This window comes from Mastomys coucha, unplaced genomic scaffold, assembly GCF_008632895.1.
Source record: "Mastomys coucha isolate ucsf_1 unplaced genomic scaffold, UCSF_Mcou_1 pScaffold1, whole genome shotgun sequence".
In the NCBI taxonomy this organism is placed as follows: domain Eukaryota; kingdom Metazoa; phylum Chordata; class Mammalia; order Rodentia; family Muridae; genus Mastomys; species Mastomys coucha.
The window spans coordinates 13,597,045-13,605,660 of record NW_022196891.1 but is presented as its reverse complement, the minus strand read 5'-3'; the positions used below and the strand labels follow the sequence as shown (position 1 = coordinate 13,605,660).

At 39.9% G+C, this 8,616-nt stretch overlaps 1 long non-coding RNA gene across 1 annotated transcript; it reads right to left on the bottom strand.

Annotated features, from left to right (window-relative positions):
- Nucleotides 1-270: 270 nt before the first annotated feature.
- Nucleotides 271-8,386, bottom strand: LOC116069907. Its single transcript, XR_004110205.1, has 3 exons — nt 8,147-8,386; nt 1,869-2,315; nt 271-315 (listed from the first exon to the last, which is right to left on the bottom strand). It is a non-coding gene; the product is annotated as an uncharacterized LOC116069907 (long non-coding RNA).
- Nucleotides 8,387-8,616: the final 230 nt, after the last annotated feature.

Sequence of the window (8,616 nt, the reverse complement as noted above, 5' to 3'; positions counted from 1 at the left end):
AGGATTTACCAAACCGCTCGACTTTCAAAGTCCCTCCATTCCTCTCTTCTCTGCCTGGTTGTAGGTGAGGGCCATGAGGCAGCTGAGGTTAGACTCTCAAAGGTTTTTCATGGACTCCCTGCTGCTCCGGCCTTTGTGCAGCTCCAAACTTCTACCACCTTAGGAAAGGAGAGACATTTTTTAAGTCTCTACTATGGGTGAGATGCTTCCCACCCCAGCTTACCAGAGAGTCTCTTCACAGTAAACCCCTGAAACATACATCTCACCCCGGCTCCTGTCGAGGAAGCTGACGCTCATGAGCCGCAAGCGGTGTTCCTAAGATCGTAAACATGAATCAGCATGCGCAAAACATGACATGAGATAGAAACATACACTTTTACTCTGTTGCACACTCCTCCCAGCTATTGAGGTCTAGGTTACTGCTGGAGACTCCTGAATTTTCAAAACCATTGAAGAGAGTGAAGGTTACAATAAATAGATGTGTTCATTCTTCTCCAAATGACATGGATTTTCCTCAAATCAAAGAGTCTTTAGAAAAATTATTATGGAGCCGGGTGGTGGTGACATACGCCTTTAATCCCAGCACTTGGGAGGCAGAGGCAGGTAGATTTCTGAGTTCGTGGCCAGCCTGTTCTACAGAGTGAGTACCAGGACAGCCTGGGCTACAGAGAAATCCTGTCTTGAAAAAGCAAAAAAAAAAAAAAAAAAAAAAAAAAAAAAAAAAAAAAAAAATGGAATTATTTCACATACATGAATATATCTACTTAACATATAAGCCATATATATAAATGTATGCGTGTATACGGTTTAAGATAGATGTTTATGTGGATTCAATATGCCTAGAGTAATATAAAATAAATGTCAACATCTACTGTGAAAATTAGTATTATCAATTTGATAAGACCTAGCATCACCAAGAGCACCGAGAGACGATTGTCTGAATATGTCTACTGCTGCAGAAGAGTTTTCAGATTGGGTTAACAGAGGAAGAAAGAACAGACTAAATGTGGGCAGCACAAGTGCACATGCTGAAGTCTTAAACTGAATGAAACAATGGGATGGAGTTGAGTACCAACATCTGTCTGCCTTTGCTTCCTGACTGTGGCTGTCTCCTTACTATCTCCTGCAGCATCCTGTCTCCATCCCATCCCTGCCATAACAGACGGCATGCTTGAACTGTAATTGTTTGTGTGGGCGGTTTGTCACAATGAGAAAGGTAACTGATCAATGTCATTAAGAGTGATAGGCACATATAAGCAGACTGTTAATGTAGTCTCAGGTCTACCTGCTTACCCATCATAGTGAAGTGAAAATAGTTTGAGTCAATGTATGTTTAAGTAACTGTGAAAATCACCGTACAGAGCAGGGACTGTTCCTGGCAAATATGCACCGTTATAGGAAGTAGCTGGTGGCATCTTTGTGTCAGAAACAGTAAGCGGTGGTGTTCATAGTGGACGAATTGGAAGGCTTAGAATAACCCGGATACTAAAACCCTCTGGTAATGCATGTGATAATCCTTAGGTTTGATTTGCTAAGGTGTTTGCACGTTGGTATGCACTAAATCAGAAAGATGACTGGCCAGAAAGAGGAAGCCACAGACTTAATATTAACAGGGTCCCTCTGAGAGTTAAATCAGCACTTTTCTTGCTGAAAAGCTCTTCCACCCTTCTGGAGCAACCCAGTAAATTTAAGCAAGAAAGCAAAGGTTCTCTCCTAGGAGGACATAATTTATAAAGACAAAAACATAAACGATAAATCAATGCATATTGATTTAAGTAAATAGATTCATTGCCCTCCGGTAAACCTGTCTCAGAGGCGAAGGGAGTAGAGTTCCTTTCTTAGAAACTCCTTGGCTTTGCAGTTCTTACCAAAACTCAAAGGAAGATCTCTTCAAAGTTAGAGCGCCTGTATTATCTTAGACTTTATCAAGCATGAGGCTCATCCGGAGAAGAGCTGAGTGGAGGGGTTCTGCTGCTGAGTAGCGGTTTTTCTTGGAGGCGACAGCGTTTTCCATGAATCAAAATGTAGCTGTGGTGAGTTGCCTCCACGAGGAAGATCTAAGGCAGCTGTCCCCAAAAGGTGAGTTTTGTGCCTTCGCGGGAGTTAGCAGTGTCGTCCAGGAATTCTCGTCGGCTCAGGGCGGAGGGAGCTGCAGCGTGTGAGGTCTGATTCTCGACATTTAGCTTTACTCTTCAGCACCCTTCTGTGATCTGCTGTCGGTTATTTATATGCTCTTTGGCAAGTTCAGTTTTACTTCAGCTACTCAGATGCTTGCTTTTGGTGTAGTTTCGTGTTCAGAATCCTAGCCAGGCTTCCTGGATGGACACGTACAATTTGGTTACTTAGCACAGATTAATGGTTTACTTATGAAAGTATGGGTAATTTAGGGGAAACTAGATCACTAAAGAAAACATGACAGTCATTAACAATTATTAACAATCTGTACTTCCTCTAACAGGGATACGGCCTGACACATCCTTTCCCACAGCAACAATTCACTAGATGTCTCTCCCCACTCACCCGCGAGTGAATATTATTTGGCTCAATTGAACTGAGGGAGCACAGGGAATGTGAGTATGAAGTAGGACTGTGCCACCAGGAAGAAGAACTTTAGTTCTGTAGCAAGTTCAGACCCCCGATATAGCTCATAATTGAGAATGGCAGGAGTTCAAACTAGCTCTCGACTAACTTCCTGTTGGATCATGACTGGGAGGCCTTAGTCATACAGAGCCGTGCCTAAGTCTCCCATAGAGGTCCCTGCTTCAAGCTCCTCCTTATTTCCAGCACTCACTCAGAGGTAAGCCCAATTCTGCCAAGTCCCGGGGTCACTGCTGATCTGTGGCTCCTGTTCCTGATTCCTCGCTGTCCCCAGCTGCATCTGGATACACAGTAGTATGGGAAAGACAGCCTCTGTTCCTGGATGAATATTGGTTGGGACCCCTATTTTAGACCCCTATTGCATTATGCCTTCACTGAGTGGCTGGTTGGCTGCCTGGGACCCCAGAAGTGAGGAAGAAATGCAGCCTTATGTCCCTGTGTTTCACCTCCCCTAAGTGACAAGACAGTGCCCTGGCATCCTCGAAACAGGACAGAGAACATAATTTGGGTTGGCAAGGGTCTCTGGTCATCAATCTATCCCAGGCCAGCGGCTTCTGTAAACTTTGTCCTATGAGCTTAAACGATGACTTCTATAAGACTATCAGAGAGAGTTTTAGAAAAGATCTTTTTATTAAAAGGTGGCAGATAAAATTTAAGAGAATGGAAGCAAGCAGAGCTCCTGTATATTAGGGAGTGGGTTCCAGGAAAGAGGTACTGTTGGCATGTCTGTTCATGGGCTAATAGGGCTCTATGGGACTGAGGCACTGGGAGTGAGCTGGTAAAGTCAGTTCTAGCTGCTCCACTCAGAAGGTTTTTATGTTATCTCTCTTTCCCAGGTGTCTGAGCGGGAAGAGAGTTACACCCTCACACAGTTCTTACAGGAAGTAATGATTACTTGGGTTTTTATAGAAAGGATTAAAAAAAATAACAGGAAGAAACCAAAATATGAATCATTTGTCCCTAATTATTTCTGGCTTCTGAAGAGAAAGAAACTTAAATAAACAACAAATGCACAAACAAACATGACACTATATTTGGGGGGACCTCTCTATAAAACTGTCATGCCTGTTCCTTTCTTCTGTTCTTATCACAATCCTCAGGGCATCTGGTGGTAATCACACATACTGAGAGTTGAAGAGGATAACTCAGGTGGCAGACTTGTCTGTTCAAGTCCATTCATGTCATGAAATTTACTGAACCCAAATTTTCTAAGACACCATTTTTATTTGATTTTTTTAAAAGGATAAAATCCCTTATAGGGAAAATATTTGGTATTTGAGAGGCTAAGAAGGATTCATATTTGGCCTTCCTCCTCCCCAGATTAGGAAATGTAATTACTCTGTCATCTTTCTATACTCTGGGCTAGAAAAAAAGCCAAAGGGTAAGAAAGGGTAAGCTAGACAGTACATGCAGACAAGGCCCTTCATGGTTGGAATGAGTTTCACAAGAGAATGAGAACTTTGAAGAAAAGTTTCAGAGAAAAATCTTGATCCTTTCCAATAGCACATACTGGAGCAAAATATTTCCAGCCACTCTATTCTACACATGGGTACTATTGTCACAGTTATTCCAGCTATGGACAAAGGAATGGCTAGTGTTACCTAATAAATTTTTATGTGATTCTATATCTTTTTTCTTGTTTTTTTTTTTTTTTTTTTTTTTTTTTTTTTTTTTTTTTTTTTTTTTTTTGAGACAGGGTTTCTCTGGCTGTCCTGGAACTCATTCTATAGACCAGGTTGTCCTCGAACTCAGAAATCAGCCTGCTTCTATCTCCCAAGTGCTGGTTTTAAAGGCATGTGTCACCAGTGCCTGGCTGATTTTATATCTTGCTTTGTAGATGTGAGGAGATTCATCTTAACTGTGGGAAGGGCCACTCTTCCACCTTACTTGATAAGGGATGCTCATTTATACAAAGTAGAGGACAATAGTTGAGAATTAGCATGTATTTATTGCTTTATGCTTTCCAGTTATAAATGACATGTGATCAACTGATTTCAATTCCTGCTGCTCTGATTCCTCTACCAAAATAGACTCTACCTTTGAACTACAAGCTGGAAGAAACCCTTTCTCCTTTAAGTTGTTTGTATCAGAGACAAGAAGAGAAACTAAGACTGGTAGTTACGCAAAACACTCTGCTTCTAACACCACCAGTCGTCCTAAAAAGATCTATCCCTTGAGTGCTCACCCCTTGAGGTCAACCAAACAATCTCAATGCATGGAAAGACCAATGAGAAAATTTTGTGCTTTCAAGATCACTACAATAGTCAAACATCTTCCAATGAGTGCTACCTAATTTTACTCTAAAATGGGTCTTCTTTTCAAATACCTTTGAGACATTGGTGGAAAAGAATGAAGGCAGATGGGTTTAATGCATAAACATCAAGGTCATTAATAAGTATCCATAAACCTGTGAATATATGACTGCAGGTTTATGAATACTTATAGCCTTTTAATAACTAGCTACCTACATGAATAAATAAACATTGTCAATTTTCTTTCAGATTAATTTTGTCTCTGGAAGAAATAAAGGGTTTTAACAGAGGCATGCTGTTGCTCCAGCATGGGAATGTGGGCTCTGTCCAGAGGTCTACAGGTATAAATGTGAGTAGGATAAGATCAATTAATGCTTTAGGCATACCACACCTCAATGGTTCATAATTGCAATGTGGTCTCATGCTTCTCAGCTTAGCCAAAATTTTTAAATGTTGGTAATATTCAATGGTGTTTAGTTAACTCTGTGGTATGTCTCTGGATGTGGTTATAATGGTCACTAATAGAGATTCTAGACTAGACCAGATTCTGAACTAAACACTCATACCAGGGACCGCATTTAAAGAGTCAAACCCCAGATTCAGCTTAAAAATTTCATCTCAGGAGACCTGGTATGTATGTGAGAGGCACCCAGTACTCAGTAAGGGTAACGTTAGCCAAAGTGCACAGCAATGGGAGATGGAACCTGAACAGTCCATCTTCAGTAGTTAGAGCCCCCAGTGGAGGGACAGAACCTCAACCTACCTTCACATTGGTGGACTCAGAACTGTTTCCAAAAGAATTACAGGGTCAGAAATGGAGCAGAGACTGAAGAAATGATGGACCATTGACAGGCACAGCTTGGGATTCATCCCATGGGAGGACACTAAACCCTGACACCATTACTGGTGCTATGTTGTGCTTGCAGACAAGAGCTTAGCATGCCTGTTTTCTGAGAGGCTCTACTAGCTCTCAGCTGACTTGAGACAGACACAGATACTTACAGCTAACCATTGCACTGAGGTCACGGACTCCTGTGGAAGACTTAGGGTAATTGAAGGGGGTTGGCAACTCCATAGGAAGACCAAGAGTATCAACTAATCTGGACCCCTGGGACGTCCTGGAGAATAAGCCATGAACCAAAGAGCCCCCAGCATGTATATAGCAGAGGGCTGATGGCCTTGTCTAGCCCCAGCGGAGAGCACGTGCCTAGTCCTGTAGAGACTTGGTACCCTAGAGAAGGAGGATGCCCAGGGTGGCACCCTCTCAGAGGTGAAGGAGAGGAAGATGTGGGAAATTCTGTCCCGTGGGGACAACACTTTGGATTTAAATAGATGTATTAATTAAAAAACAGACAAAATTTAAAAAAGAAAGATAAATAAAAGAATAGAAAAGAAAAAAGAAACAAAAAAAATAAGAAAAATAGGTTGCAAAATAAAACAAAGGGAAGCACAAACACATAGACCCCCTCCCCCCCACAGAATAATAAACCTGGACTCAGGCTCATGTTCTTGTCTATGGTAACAGGACTCATGTACAGTAAAATAGGATTCCATAAGCAATCCCATAGAGGAAATTGGTTAGGACATCAGCAATTATCTAATTTATCCCTCAGGCCCTTTTTTATCAGTCATACAAATTAACTCATCAGTCTCTAGTGTTCCCATGTTTTCCAGAACTTTCTCACTGTCTTTGTTTAGCCAAAAACTCCCTTTTCCTGAATATCTTATTGGATAATAAATTCCACCCAGACATTCATTATTATAGACTTTTAACACAGCAATACTGCAGAAGTGTTTTAGATCTTGTCTTATACATCACCATGCTAGGCCGACGGTTTCAAAGACACTTTATCTCTCCTTATACCTTTGCCATTGTTACTAAATCAAGCAAATGTTTACACATTTTAATAGGAACAGCATAAAAAAGACAACACTCATCTGTGTATGGTATGGGCTGCCTAAATGAATTATTAAGATCCAGCCTCATAAACCTCCAGCCTCACTTAAACTGCAGATACATACTAAGGGAAGATAAAGTTCAGAATATACATATGTAGATTATGCAAATAAGCTTTCACTGTGGAAGCAGTATTGTGAAAGTCATAGAAGGTTAAATACTACTTTTTAAATTTAATTTTCAAAATGGATATTTCACTGTTTTGTGGAAAGTTTCTACCTATTATGTAATTTTAGGATTGTTGAGCATATACTCAGAAGGTGGAGTCAATTGTGTTTGTTCTTAACATCTTCTAAGTTGTACTTTTCTTTGTTCATATGTTTCTACAGCACAACAATGCAAAAAGGAATCCTAAACAATAGGTGACATGGAAACAAATACTTTGACAAATGTCATTTAAGGTACTGAAGGAAGGATATTATTGTATCAACAGTGTAGGAAACAATAAGTTTTCACTATTAGAAAAAAGTGAGGAGGTGTGATGGGAAAAAAATGGAAAAGATGGATGGAAGTAAACTTGAAGGGTTTTCATAGCTCAAGGTTTGTAATTTATTTGAAAGTAATTGAAGTTGTATCACTTAGGTTTTCAGTAGTGAATATAAGCACTCATAAAATTATTGATCTCAAAGTGAATTTAACAGATCTTTTCAAAAGCTTAAACAATGGTGGCAAGAAAGTATAAAAGTATGAGTTAACTTAGAAGAGAAAATGAAATCAAGAGTTTGGGATGAAATTCTGCAAACCAGAGCTATCACATAAGGACACATAATTGACATTAGAAGAAAGAAACCAAAGAAAGAAACGGCAGGTACACCACAGCTTTCTTCTTTTCTTCTTCATGATGGTTGATGATATAGTTGGTATGGGACAGTACTATCGCCTGAAGAACACAAACTAAAAGGGAAAATGTTTCATGTGCCTAAGGGAGAATCTATATCTCCTAAAATATGTATGTGTATGTATATATGTGTGTGTGGTATTTGATATACAGAAGAAAGTTTCTTGAATTAAAAAATACTTGAAGATAAAGACATAAAACTTTTACAAATAAAACTAACATTTAAAAGAATCCAGTGTGATAACCAACAACATTTTTTTGAGAGACAGAAGTATGATTTGATAATGACCATTTAAGTTAACCTGGACCTAACAGGTTAAATGGAAATATAATCGATATGATATGAATTAATAATAAGTAGGATTTGATAAAATCATTTGTGATAGTGAAGAGTCTCCTTATTTTAGTTAGGGTTTCCATTGCTAGGAGTAGATCCCATGGCCCTGGCCACTCTTATAAAAATTATAACAAAACAAAAACATTTTATTGGCGATGGCTTACAGTTTCAGAAGTTTAGTCCATTATCACCACGGATGGAAACGTGATCGAGTTCAGGCAAGCATGGTGCTGGAGAAGGAGCTGAGAGTTCTGCAGCTTGATTCCTAGGCAGCAGAAGGAGACAGTCTGCCACACTGAGTGCAACATGAGCATAGGATTCCTCAGTGCTTGCACCCACAGTGGCGCACTTTCTTCAACAAGGACAGACCTTCTAATAGTGCCAATCCCTATGTACCAAACATTCTAACACATGAATCTACGGGTGCCATATCTATTCAAACCATCAGACTTTACTGCTTGGCTACCATAAGCTTGTAGCCATTACATATAACGAAAAGCATTCAGTCCAACTTCAACTGTCCTCACAGTCTGTACCAACAGTCTTAAACTTGTTTAAAAGCCAGATGTTCAAAGTCTCTGTTGAGATTGGTGGGATCTCCTAACTGTAATCTTCTGTAAAATCAAAATTGAAA